Raw genomic sequence first — 15,205 nt, 5'->3', positions numbered from 1 at the left:
TACCCCTGTGGATCGACCCAGTACCCAGTGGATCGACCCAGTACCCCTGTGGATCGACCCAGTACCCCTGTGGATAGACCCAGTACCCCTGTGGATAGACCCAGTACCCCTGTGGATAGACCCAGTACCCAGTGGATCGACCCAGTACCCCTGTGGATCGACCCAGTACCCATGTGGATAGACCCAGTAACCCTGTGGATAGACCCAGTACCCCTGTAGATAGACCCAGTACCCCTGTGGATAGACCCAGTACCCCTGTGGATAGACCCAGTAACCCTGTGGATCGACCCAGTACACCTGTGGATCGACCCAGTAACCCTGTGGATAGACCCAGTTGTAGAACCACCACTCTACTTTAGCTGCTACTTTTGGTACTCAGCAAATAAAGCCATAGAAACCCCAGCACTGGTTGGACCTGTATTAATAACCAGACTTCGACCAATAGCAGAAAATAACACAAGGCCAAGAACTACAGTGTGGACACATAAAGATACACATGTAGAGGACCTCACACAGTTCACAGGAAGAGCTGATCTATGGGGGGGTAATTAAGTATGACAGACTTTAAGGCAAGCAGTCACAGGAGTGGGTGGGTTGACTTTTACATTTACATTACATTACATTTTACCCCTATAAGGGATATTTAGGTTATGCATTTTAAGAATTCCAGGGTTTGTCTGAATGGTTTTGTGTTCTAGAACTCAAGGGCTGTTTGAATGGTTCTGTGTTCTAGAACTCCAGGGCTGTCTGAATGGTTCTGTGTTCTAGAACTCAAGGGCTGTCTGAATGGTTCTGTGTTCTAGAACTCCAGGGCTGTCTGAATGGTTCTGTGTTATAAAACTCCAGGGCTGTCTGAATGGTTCTGTGTTTTAGAACTCGAGTGCTGTTTGAATGGTTCTGTGTTCTAAACTCTAGGGCTATTTCAATGGTTCTGTGTTCTAGAACTCCAGCCTTGTTTGAATGGTTCTGTGTTCTAGAACTCCAGGGCTGTTCGAATGGTTCTGATTCTGTGTGCTCCCCATTCCAGTGATCTTTGAGTTCTAAAACGGAATGTTTTTTCCATGCACAATTCATTGAAATCACCCCACCCCCCATCACATGGCTGCATCGATATGGACTTCAACATTAAGCTTTATTCAACAGTAAAATCTAGTGAGGAAAAACACTGCTGTGTACTTTGAATTTTCTTTCTTATTTTTTTTTTATCAAAGCAAATGTGATGCCATAGAGTTTCAGTCCGAGGTCTGTTATTGCAATACTTACAGGAAAATACAGGAAAAAGGTGAAAAGAAAATGACAAACAATAAAAAATGTTGCTTTAAGTGCTGTTGTATTCATTCATAAAGATTCAGTGCTTGTTCTTTGGCTGTGGTCACTTGGGAAAATAACTCATTATAATGTGTTGTTTGTGGGATTCTAGAACTCAAGATGTGGCGTTGAACAACAACAGAATTGGAGAATATGGCTGGTTTCTGGTATTGAAGGGTAGTTGATGCCCTCATTGCTATCAGTACCACGGGTAAATTCGTAACCCAGACTTTCCCGTCAGTGCTCAACGTTTTGGCCAATTTCTCCTTAATCGAACGGATCTAATGCTCAGTTATCCCCGCCGCTTGTGGCCTATACAGACAATGGAAGGCATGTTCAATTCCTAAAGCCTTACGCAATTTGGAGGTGAAATGTGTCCTTTGATCAGGGTCTAGTGTCCGGAATAAGCCCCATCTCGGTATCACTTCCTGTGACAAAGTTTGTGCTACAAAGTTTGCTGAAGCTGAGGAAGTTGCAAATACTTGAGAATTTGTCCACCACTAAAAAGGTCTATCTGTAATGATGTACAGTGGATGCTCCACTAAAAGTTTTGCGATTATCCTGTGGGATTTAGAGGTAATTTATGGTTTTGTACAGTACACCATTCTGTATACCTCTGGCCCTTCTTTGGACACTGTGTTAACTAACCTCCAGACGAGCTTCAATGCCATACAGCTGTCCTTCCGTGGCCTCCAACTGCTTTTAAATGCAAGTAAAACTAAATGCATGCTCTTCAACCGATCGCTGCCCGCACCTGCCCGCCCGTCCAGCATCTGCCCGCCCGTCCATACTCTGACTTAGATTATGTGGACAACTTCAAATACCTAGGTGTCTGATTAGACTGTAAACTCTCCTTCCAGACTCTGACTTAGAATATGTGGACAACTACAAATACCTGGGTGTCTGATTAGACTGTAAACTCTCCTTCCAGACTCACATTAAGCATCTCCAATCAAAAATTAAATCTAGAATTGGCTTCCTATTTCGCAACAAAGCATCCTTCTCTCATGCTGCCAAACATACCTTCGTAAAACTGACTATCCTACCGATCCTTGACTTCGGTGATATCATCTACAAAATAGCCTCCAACACTCTACTCAGCAAATTGGATGCAGTCTATCACAGTGCCATCCGTTTTGTCACCAAAGCCCCATATACTACCCACCACTGCGACCTGTATGCTCTCGTTGGCTGGCCCTCGCTTCATATTCGTCGCCAAAGCCACTGGCTCCAGGTCATCTATAAGTCTTTGCTAGGTAAAGCCCCGCCTTATCTCAGCTCACTGGTCACCATAGCAGCACCCACCCATAGCACGCGCTCCAGCAGGTATATCTCACTGGTCACCCCCAAAGCCAATTCCTCCTTTGGCCACCTTTCCTTCCAGTTCTCTGCTGCCAATGACTGGAACAAACTGTAAAAATCACTGAAGCTGGAGACTCATATCTCCCTCACTAGCTTTAAGCACCAGCTGTCAGAGCAGCTCACAGATCACTGCACCTGTACATAGCCCATCTGTAAATAGCCTATCCAACTACCTCACCCTCATACTGTATTTGATTTATTTTGCTCCTTTGCACCCAGTATCTCTACTTGCACACTCATCTTCTGCACATCTATCACTTCAGTGTTTAATTGCTATATTGTAATTATTTCGCCACTATGGCCTATTTATTGCCTTAACTCCCTTATCCTACCTCATTTGCACACACTGTATATAGATTGTTTCTATTGTGTTATTGACTGTATGTTTGTTTATGTGTAACTCTGTCTTGTTGTTTATGTCGCACTGCTTTGCTTTATCTTGGCCAGGTCGCAGTTATAAATGAGAACTTGTTCTCAACTAGCCTACCTGGTTAAATAAACGTGAAATAAAAAAAAGTTGATGGCACAGTCATGTAGCCGGCACCTACATGAGTGACTCACTCATTCATGGCTTTGGATCAAAATAAATAAAGACCAAAATTCTTTCTGATAGTCTTTAATAAATAAATGTTTTTGTTATCCTGACCTGGACACCCTGTACAGTATTATAATAGCCCATTATGGGCGTTTAGCAGGACAATGTACCTTTACCAACACCTCTCTGTATTTTGAAACTTTGTGGATGGGGCCACAATTTTGAATGAATCTCCAATTGGGTATTGGTTAGACTACAATTAAGGGTGTAGAAATATTATGCTCTTAGTGCAACCTTTATTTAACTAGGCAAGTCAGTTAAAAACAAATTCTTATGTACAAGGACAGCGTACCCCTTCCTCTCCGTTGGGAAATTTAACCCCGGTCTCCCACGTGCCCGCACGACACGGGGATTCTTCAGCTAAATAGCCCAGTACCGTAGCCTACTCCCAACTGTCACGTTGTACAGCACCATATTTTCCATTCCATCCTAACGGAGGGTTTTTTGTTTTTCTTGGAATTGTCACACCTGCTCCCGCTCTTCCCTCCCCTGGTGCTTGAGGGCGCCAGGCATCACGCACTCCTGCCATCAATTTCACACGCCTGCCTTCCCTCTTCATGGGCATCAGCGATATCGGACTCACCTGGACTCACTCATTATCTGTTTATTACCTCCCCTATATTTGTCAGTTCCCTTGCTCTGTTCCCCGCTGCTGCATTAATTGTCTTTTGTCTGTATTACTTGTTTGCTGACGCTGTTCCTGTCTCCTTCCATGTCCGTTCTATATTAAATGTTTGACTCCCTGTACCTGCTTCGTCTCTCTCCAGCATCGTCACATGTGACAGAATGCAGCAGCCATCACACGAAGCATCGGGGAGTACTGGCGTTCCGGTTGGTATGGAGGCATCGACTCTGGGTCACCACTGATGGAACCAGTTGGCTCGTATGGCGCCTATCCCACGTCAGGCCACAGCCGGATCATCAGTTCCTGTTCGCCCAGTTTTGTTGGTGACGTCGGGGTGGATTCCACCGCCGATGGAACCGGGGGTGCCTAATCCGGCCCGTCTGGCTTTCACGCCCTGGCTGGCTTGAGAGGTTACCTTACCTCGGTTGGCTCGGCAGCTTCCCATCCCATGTCACTCTCCACCGGATCATCGGGCTCCCTCGCTGCAGCAGGATCAACAGGCGTCTTGCCTCAGTCGGATTCTCTGGCTTCCATGCCTCAGCCGGCTCGCCAGTCTCTCACGCTCCTGCTGGTTTGTTGGGCTCCCACACTCCAACCGGCTTGCCCAGCGCCCATGTCTCGGCCTGCCTAAATTACTACCGACCCATAGCACTCACGTCTGTAGCCATGAAGTGCTTTGAAAGGCTGGTCATGGCTCCCATCAACACCATTATTCCAGAAACCCTAGACCCACTCCGATTTGCATACCGCACCAACAGATCCACAGATGATGCAATCTCTATTGCACTCCACACTGCCCTTTCCCACCTGAACAAAAGGAACACCTATGTGAGAATGCTATTCATTGATTACAGCTCAGCGTTCAACACCATAGTGCCCTCAAAGCTCATCAATAAGCTAAGGACCCTGGGACTAAACACCTCTCTCTGCAACTGGATCCTGGACTTCTTGATGGGCCGCCCCCAGGTGGTAAGGGTAGGTAACAACACATCCGCCACTCTGATCCTCAACACAGGGGCCTCTGAGGGGTGCGTGCTCAGTCCCCTCGGCCTTCCCTGTGGCTCAGTTGGTAGAGCATGGTGTTTGCAACGCCAGCATGGTGTGTGCAATGCCAGGGTTGTGGGTTTGATTCCCACGGGGGGCCAGTACAAAAAAAAAGAAATACATTTTTAAAAAATGCATGAAATGTATGCATTCACTACTGTAAGTCGCTCTGGATAAGAGTGTCTGCTAAATGACTAAAATGTACTCCCTGTTCACACATGACTGCACGGCCAGGCACGACTCCAACACCATCATTAAGTTTGCCAATGACACAACAGTGGTAGGCATGATCACCGACAGCATATAGGGAGGTCAGAGACCTGGCTGTGTGGTGCCAGGACAACAACCCTAACCATAACAACCGCACAACCAGAGCGCCAAGTCTAGGTCCAAGAGGCTTCTAAACAGCTTCTACCCCCAAGCCATGAGACATTAGTCATTTAGCAGACACTCTTATCCAGAGCGACTTACAGTAGTGAATGCATACATTTCATACATTTTTTTTCTTCTTTTTTTTTCCCTGTGCTGGCCCCCCGTGGGAATCAAACCCACAACCCTGGCGTTGCAAACACTATGCTCTACCAACTGAGCTACAGAGACTCCTGAATATCTAGTCAAATGGCTACCTAGACTATTTGCATTGCCCCCCCCCTTTTACACCTCTGCTACTCTCTGTTATGATCTATGCATAGTCTCTTTAATAACATATACATATTATCTCAATTACCTCAACTAACCGGTGCCCCCGCACATTGACTCTGTACCGGTACCCCTCTGTATATAGCCTCCACATTGACTCTGTATCAGTACCCCCTGTATATAGCCTCCACATTGACTCTGTATCGGTACCCCCTGTATATAGCCTCCACATTGACTCTGTACCGGTACCCCCTGTATATAACCTCCACATTGACTCTGTACCGGTACCCCCTGTATATAGCCTCCACATTGACTCTGTACCGGTACCCCCTGTATATAGCCTCCACATTGACTCTGTACCGGTACCCCCTGTATATAACCTCCACATTGACTCTGTACCGGTACCCCCTGTATATAGTCTCGCTTTTGTTATTTTACTGCTGCTCTTTAACTACTTGTTACTTTTATTTCTTATTCATATTATTTTAAACCGCATTGTTGGTTAGGGGGTATGTGACTAATAAAATTTGATTTGATACATTTCAGAAAGAGTAATATGTATCCCGCTTGGTGCTACTGGTCTTCCAGTGGTGGTATTATATCACAACCCCTCAGCGTCTACTTGGCAACCATGTTCTAACCACTCTCACATTTCTTTCTTGTTAGTTTGCTGCTGTAAATCTTTTAGAATCCCAGCCTTGGCATTTACATGTGGTTTCATAACACCTTCTCTTACTAAGGCTACTGCCTTGGCCGTTTTGTCTGCTCGGGAATTCCCAATGGCTATTTTATCTGTATGACTAATACGAGCTCCACATCTCACCACTGCTAATTTACTGGGTAGCTGACATGCTTCTAATAATGCTTCTACTTCATGTCCATTTTTTTTTTATTGGTGTTTTCTGTCGCTGTTAACATGCCCCATTGTGACCACAATGCACCAAAATCATGAACAAAATGTATATCGAGAATCAGTGTATATTGTTACGTTCTCCCCTTCAGACAACCTATAGGCCTTGGCTAATGCATATAACTCCGCTCCCTAGGCTGACACAGAGGCTGGCAGTTGGCCAGCCTTTACTACACCCCTGTCATCACCCACAGCGTACCCCGTTACTCTCTTCCCTACTATGGTCATGTAGCTAATGATTGTACGAATTCCAATGCTGTGTCTTGCAAATCGGGCCGAGGCTTTGGAGTAATTTGATCTGGGTCACAGATGTGCAATTCACCCTCCCCAGGCAACGGCATTAACGACACAGGATTCAAAGCACCAATTTGATGGAATTGTAGATTTTCCCCATTTAATTTAACATAACCATTTTGTCCGTCTTGCACTAGTAACATGTTGTGCTTTCGTGCTGTGTGGTTGCTACAGCATGTGGAATATACAGATCCACTTTTTGACCCATTGTAATCGAAGCAATGCTATGCAACACCATCTTTGAAGCTTGAACTGCCCTCAGACATGGGGGCATTCCTCTTGCCACCGAGTCTAATGATTTTCTCCAGTAGATTACTGATCTCTCTTTTCCCCCATGATTTTGCGTAACCACTGCACTACAATGCCTTTCATGTTCATGAACAAACATTTTAAAAGATAATTTTATGTTTGGCAACCCCAGTGCTGGCACTTGACACAATTGCTTCTTTAGCTTGACAAACACTTCCTCACACTCTTCAAATCAAATGTATTTATATAGCCCTTCGTACATCAGCTGATATCTCAAAGTGCTGTACAGAAACCCAGCCTAAAACCCCAAACAGCAAGCAATGCATGTGAAAGAAGCACGGTGGCTAGGAAAAACTCCCTAGGAAAAACTCTTGACTCCACTATATTTTTTATGGGGACCCTTCCCCCCTTTCGTAAATTCTGTAAGTGTCTCAATTTCAGAAAACGACCGAATAAAATGTCTCACAAAATTGAAAACCCCTCAGGTTTTACTGAGCATTTATTTTGGTATTGTCCATATGTAGCTTGTTTTTGGTCACAGGTCCAGGAATGGCTGAAGAACAACATTTGCCTAGAACTAACGCTGCAGATAGCAATACTGGGTGATTTGAAAAGCCATAGTCAATCAATCAATAATAGAATAATTATTTTAGCAAAAATGTTTATTTTTATTTTACAATCTGTAGAAGCTATGAGAATAGAAAGGTTCAGTACTTTTGTGAAGCATCACAGCACAGTTGAAAAATATATGGCAAATAGAAATCCAAAATGGATGGTGTTGAGAGATAGATGGGAGGGGTTGAATGGAGCTGAAGGGTGGGACTAATAACAAGATAAACAATGTAAAACATACGGGGTCTGTAAAATGTATATAGCTTCAGAAATGTTGTGAAATAGCACAGTTACAAATAGAAATCAAACTGGATGGACATCAAAAATAGAGGAAGGACTAAAAACAAACAAAATTTAACTATTGTCTGTAAAATGTGCATAAAGAATAATAAGATATATAAACTGAAGGTAGAAGCCCAAGTGTTATTTTTTATTAGTTTCCTCAATTTTTTTTAATTTTACCTTTATTTAACCAGGCAAGCCAGTTAAGGACAAATTCTTATTATAACTGCCTTGTTCAGGGGAAGAACAACCGATTTTTACCTTGTCAGCTCAGGGATTCGATCTTGCAACCTTTCGTTTACTAGTCCAACGCTCTAACCACTAGGCTACCTGCCGCCCCATTTGGGGGAGGGGTGGTAGGATTTGCGGGGAATAATGTATGTATGTATATATGTGTATATGTATGAATGTTCATATATATTTAAATATATATATATACACATACATACACAAACATGGGTATGTATGTAGGTATATCGATATATATATATTTACCTAAAAAATATAAGGGGGATTGGAAGTGATGCAGACAATTACATTGATGGAAGCAACAATCTATCCTCAATATTAAAGCTGATCCACCCCTTAAAAAAATAAAAAATTAATTAACAAATTAAAAACACTGAATTCTCAAATGTACACCCTTTTTGCGATTGCCATCAAAGCAGACGTACAAATTTCAGCATTTCGATCGTATCTATCCCCCATTGTCTGATTAGTATCATCCATCCGAATACACATAATCGCGCATCCCTTCTTCGGACCCTGAGTACAGTTACTAATTTTACTTGCATCCGGTCAAAACAATATATTCCCAACTGTGGTTAAGAATCCCTCAATTTCGTCATTTGTTGTCGCTGGGTCACACAGTTTGTGTCCGAAGGACCAAGCTGACGTTTCGATATCCCTGTGCGATTGTTGAAAACATGGCCTTTGGCAAAAGCGAGGGTACAATATGATCGTAATCACCGTTTCCTCAGAAAAACTGATACATTCCTGTCCCTCTTTTACTGGATCCAGTGCCTCTTTCATAATACTACACATTACACTCACGCTCAGTGGCTGATGGTGATGCTGAATTTGGATCCATACTTTGGGATGTGTGTCATCGGGAATAGGGTTGTCCTCTCCTGGTACTATTTGTCCAAGATAATATGTAACCGGGGTCGTGTTTGTTCGTACTGGGCTCACATCTCTATTATTACCTGGATAATTCTGATCCACTATCCAAGAGAGAGGTATAATTGTGGCCCACTAGATGTGACCTGTTTTATCTTATAGCATGGGGCGAACGGAGGAGGAGTTGCAATTGCATATACTCCTCCACACATATTTTGATACTGTTGAAGCGCAACCATGAGTTGTATTGTTGTCACACCCTGATCTGTTTCACCTGTCCTTGTGATTGTCTCTACCCCCTCCAGGTGTCGCTTGTTTTCCCCAGTGTATTTATCCCTGTGTTTCCTGTCTCTCTGTGCCAGTTGGTCTTGTATGTCCAAGTCAACCAGCGTGTTATCCCCGTGCTCTTGCCTTTTCTATTCTCTTTTTGCTGGTCCTCCCGGTTTTGACCCTTGCATGTTTCTGGACTCTGTACCCGCCTGCCTGACTATTCTGCCTGCCTTGACCTCGAGCCTGTCTGCCACTCTGTACCTCCTGAACTGGTTTTGACTTTTTGCCTGTCCACGACCATTCTCTTGCCTTACCCCTTTTTGGATCAATAAACATCAAAGACTCCAACCATCTGCATCTGGGTCTCGCCTTGTGATAATTATTTGTTTTTGTCCTCAAGGGCACCCTCTAATTCTTGGTTTAGTTTTTGACTATTTTCTAGCGCAATAGCCAATTCCTGCTGCTGTTCATCTAATCTATGCGCATTCCCTTCTGATATGCCTAGTTTTTTCTTTGTCGCCTCGTTCTTGTCTACTGCCTGCTCTATTTTACCTCGCAGGTCTCTATTTTTTACATCTTTATCTGCTTCTGATAAAATCCCATGGTTAGGATGCCTGCGTATTGTGGTCTGGACCGTTCTCTGATTTCAGTATTCCACACTACGATTGCATCGATACACTCTTGGCTGGTTTTAAACTTTCCATCCACGGGATAATGTGTACCAATTTTGGCAAATTTGGCAAATTTTCCTCACCATTTATCTGGTTCATGGTGCTGGTCATATGTTTTTATTGCCTCTGCTTTGGTAACATTTTCCCCTTCTACCCCTTCCACTCGGAGTCTCCTCCCACTCCGGGAGTCTCCTGGCCATACAAGCCATTTAAGTTATTATAGACTCGGCGGTCCCCCCCGACGGCATTAAGCAGTAACAGCTTAGGCTACCAATAATTTCGTCACTCCTCTGTATACTTTTGGTGCTGGATGACACTGTTTCTGTCAATTCCCCACAGACAATTGTGGATGACTAATGTGTAGCATGGGAAGGGGTTTTAGTCCAATTTCTTGACCAAAATACCACTGTTCCCAACAACCCACCTCATCTGTCACAGTTTGCCACCTCAATAGGGCATAAACCAACCTCTCTTTATTGCTACTGCTACTACACACAAATCATGTTCAAACATTCATACACACATCCTACGGCTTCCTGGCTACTGCGGCTGGGACTTTCGTCCCTCTTACAAGCCTCGCAGGGGAATACTACCTCTAGGGACCTATCCTACACAGAATCTATCCTTTACTGTTGTGTCACTCATGGATCTTGCAGAGGAACACTTATCCCCACTCGAGACCTATCCTTATGGAACCTGCCCTAAACCATATATATATTTCTATCGATCTTGCAGAGGAACACCTCCACTCGGGACTTATCCTTATGGAACCTACCCTAAACCATATGTTTACGACCGGTCCTAACACAAAGGAACTACTGAATAAGCTTAGGCTTATATTATTGTTCAGATTCTCATCTCCCTAAGATGTCAGAATGTGTAGGAACTGTGCCTGCCTTGTTTTTGTGCCCGGCTCCTGCTCTACTGATTCGGACTGTCCAGTTCGACTAAAAATCATCGTGAATCCTGCCGACAACACCAACTGTTAGTTTTTCACTCTGTTTGTCAGAACCTAACGGACAACTAGTTAAAGCTCAAACCAAGTTTATTCACCCACTGGGTCAAACAGCTGCAAAGACAAAGACATGTTTCCACCAGCACAAGTATTTATACCCGCCTATTAGGTGGAGTCTCCTCCTTGCACATCTAGACATCTCGGCCCACATTCCTCAACTCCTCTCTGATCCACGGCTAGCCAACCTTATCAGTGGTTGCAACCAAGTGATTGCCTTTTTTCTCACTCAGTAACTTCCATAACCCTAGTTCTTATCCACACTCCATTGATCCCACAATATATATTCCTTATACATGTAATCATTCACTTCTAATATAGCAAGTATTTCAAGCTAGAATCCAACAATGTTGTAAGTGTGTGGTATCTGATGAAGTCAGTTTAGGGCAATATGTCCATCCATCCTTCTCAAGAGCTATAGTGGCCATATGAACATATATTTAATCATATTCAGGAATTAACATAGATCTACTCCGGGCTTCTTTCTGAAAAACACTTGGTCTTTGGTCTCCTGGAGTTTCTCTGCCAACTTGTCCTTGTTGTCCCCAATCCTCCTCGACAGATGATCTCTTCCATCTTCTCAGACAACCTGTCCTTGGTTTCAATCCATCTTCTCAGAGAGGCGTTCCTTGGTCTCCTCCATCTTGTTCTGCAGATACTCCTTAATGGGCGGTGGGGTGGTCATGTGACTGTGTTTATGCAGGTATCTGATCGAGAGGGACGTCCCACCTTATTGTCACCTCAGCCAGGTACACTGTGACAATCTGACAATAAACATGAGCATTGTGGTTAGTGTTAATGTGATTACTATGATGTGTTAATTAAGATTGTGGTGATTTAGCTCTGGACATTGTTTTCAATACAAAAACACTCAAAGCAATTGCCATAGTATGACAATCCAATCACAAACAATTGCTGTCCAAACGTGTAATGAGATAAGAGCATTCAGTGCATAGCCACTCTGGGAATGCTCCAACAGTTTAACAAGCTCCTGCGGGAGTCCAACATAATCCAGAAATGGAACGGAATTTTCTATGACATCATGTCAGTCAAGTGTCAACAACTAAACTAATGACCATCACTCTGCCCATCCCAGTCTGAGACTAATTAAAGCCAGCTTATTGTCAGGTCTTACTGTCAGGCCAGGACAGACACAACCCTGACTGTTTAATCAGAATACTGTCTATCTAAATGAGACTCAGCGGTGTCTGTGTCAGGTTGACCGGGGATGGAGAAAAGCCCATTATCACTAATGCCCATATGGAGAGGAGTAACAGAAACAGCCTCAGAAAAACATCTCACATTGTACATGAATGTTTATGGGTTTGTCTTTTGTCTCTTCCTCTCATTTCAGTTTGCTAAATAATGTCTTGATATTGCTGTACAACGTTATTACTTGTAACTTTCTGCATGGCAGCATAGTAAAGAACTGTTGTAATTAATAACTCATTTCTTATTATGTACTTTATTTCATGCTGCATTTTTGTGATACAGAGCTCCCTTGCAAAAGAGACATTGGGACTTCCCTGCATAGATAAATATTAAATAAAACTTGCTGCATGGTAGCATAGTAAAATGTCCCAAACCACATGGAGGAGGTGATGAGGCGAAGGGGGATCATGACCTTCCCATTCTGCTTTAGAGTCCTCCTGAACCACATTATTGTGCAGCCGTATTCATCAACCTGGCCAAAGCTTTCGACTCTGTCAATCACCACATTCTTATTGGCAGACTCGACAGCCTTGGTTTCTCAAATTATTGCCTCGCCTGGTTTACCAACTACTTCTCTGATAGAGTTCAGTGTGTCAAATCGGAGGGCCTGTTGTCCGGACCTCTGGCAGTCTCTACAGGGGTGCAACAGGGTTCAATTCTCGGGCCGACTCTCTTGTCTGTATACATCAATGATGTCGCTCTTGCTGCTGGTGATTCTCTGATCCACCTCTACGCAGACGACACCATTCTGTATACTTCTGGCCCCTCTTTGGACACTGTGTTAACTAATCTCCAGACGAGCTTCAATGCCATACATCTCTCCTTCCGTGGCCTCCAACTGCTTTTAAATGCAAGTAAAACTAAATGCATGCTATTCAATTGATCACTGCCCGCACCTGCCCGCCCGTCCAGCATCACTACTCTGGACGGCTCTGACTTAGAATACGTGGACAACTACAAATACCTAGGTGTCTGGTTAGACTGTAAACTCTCCTTCCAGACTCACATTAAACAACAAAACATCCTTCACTCACGTCGCCAAAATACCCTCGTAAAACTAACCATCCTACCGATCCTCGACTTCGGCGATGTCATCTATAAAATATCCTCCAACACTCTACTCAACAAATTGGATGCAGTCTATCACAGTGCCATCCGTTTTGTCACCAAAGCCACATACACTACACACCACTGCGACCTGTACGTTCTCGTTGGTTGGCCCTCGCTTCATATTCGTTGCCAAACCCACTGGCTGCAGGTCATCTATAAGTCTTTGCTAGGTAAAGCCCCACCTTATCTCAGCTCACTGGTCACCATAGCAGCACCCACTCGTAGCACGCGCTCCAGCAGGTATATCTCACTGGTCACCCCCAAAGCCAATTCCTCCTTTGGCCGCCTTTCCTTCCAGAGATCTGCTGCCAATGACTGGAACGAACTGTAAAAATCACTGAAGCTGGAGACTCATATCTCCCTCATTAGCTTTAAGCACCAGCTGTCAGAGCAGCTCACAGATCACTGCACCTGTACATCCCCATACTGTATTTATTTATTTATCTTGCTCCTTTGCACCCCAGTATCTCTACTTGCACATTCATCTTCTGCACATCTACCATTCCAGTGTTTAATTGCTATATTTGTAACGGATTGGCAGTCGTGGTGAAGGAATGAGGCACAGGAAGCAGCGAGCACAGGGTAGTGGCGTATTTAATGTACACTCACTCATTCATTAAACAAAATACTCCCACACACAGGGGAGAAAATACACACGGCGTAAAATAGCGCCGACACGAACATGAACCGTCACTTTAGAAATAATCCCGCACAACACGGAAGCGGACCAGCTAACATAAATAGCCCCGCTAATTAACCAAACTAAACACAGGTGCACAAAACCAAAAGGAAGGGAAAACCAAAAAAGGGAATCAGTGGCAGCTAATAGGTCGGTGACGACGACCGCCGAGCGCCACCCGAGCAGGAGAGGGCGCCACCGTCGGTGGGAATCGTGACAGTACCCCCCTCCTGACGCGCGGCTCCCGCAGCGCGCCGACACCGGCCTCGAGGACGACCCGGAGGGCGGGGCGCAGGGCGATCCGGACGGAGGCGATGGAAATCCTTCAACATGGATGGGTCCAAGACGTCCTCCGCCGGCACCCAGCACCTCTCCTCCGGGCCGTACCCCTCCCAGTCCACGAGGTACTGCAGGCCCCTCGCCCGGCGTCTCGAGTCCAGAATGGCCCGTATGCTGTACGCCGGGGACCCCCGATGTCCAGAGGGGGTGGAGGGACCTCCGGTACCTCACCTTCCTGCAGGGGACCAGCTACCACCGGCCTGAGGAGAGACACATGAAATGAGGGGTTAATACGGTAATAGGAAGGGAGTTGTAACCGATAACACACCTCGTTTATCCTCCTCAGACTTTAAAGGGCCCAACACACTGCGGCCCCAGCTTCTGGCAGGGCACGCGGAGGGGCAGGTTCCGGGTCGAGAGCCAGACCCTGTCTCCTGGTACGAACACGGGTGCCTCACTGCGGTGGCGGTCAGCACTCCTCTTCTGCCGTCCACTGGCCTCCTTCAGGGAGTCCTGGACGGCTCTCCAGGTCTCCTTGGAGTGCTGTACCCAGTCCTCCACCGCAGGAGCCTCGGTCTGGCTCCGGTGCCATGGTGCCAGGACCGGCTGGTAACCCAAAACACACTGAAAGGGTGACATGTTAGTAGAGGAGTGGCGAAGTGAGTTCTGGGCTAACTCAGCCCAGGGAATGTACCTCGCCCACTCCCCTGGCCGGTCCTGGCAATACGACCTCAGAAACCTGCCCACCTCCTGGTTCACCCTCTCCGCCTGCCCATTGCTCTCGGGGTGAAAACCGGAGGTCAAATTGACCGAGACCCCCAGCCGCTCCATAAACGCCCTCCAGACCCTGGATGTGAACTGGGAACCTCGATCAGAGACAATGTCCTCCGGCACCCCGTAGTGCCGGAAGATGTGGGTAAATAGGGCCTCCGC

The 15,205-nt window shown here is 45.4% G+C and overlaps 1 pseudogene; it reads right to left on the bottom strand.

Moving 5' to 3' along the window:
- Nucleotides 1-11,449: 11,449 nt before the first annotated feature.
- Nucleotides 11,450-12,652, bottom strand: LOC123730926 (uncharacterized protein C18orf19 homolog A-like; annotated as a pseudogene).
- Between the last annotated feature and the right edge of the window lie 2,553 nt (nucleotides 12,653-15,205).

This window comes from Salmo salar, chromosome 27 (genome assembly GCF_965601325.2).
Source record: "Salmo salar chromosome 27, fSalSal1, whole genome shotgun sequence".
NCBI lineage: Eukaryota > Metazoa > Chordata > Actinopteri > Salmoniformes > Salmonidae > Salmo > Salmo salar.
This window is presented reverse-complemented; position numbering and strand designations above follow the sequence as displayed.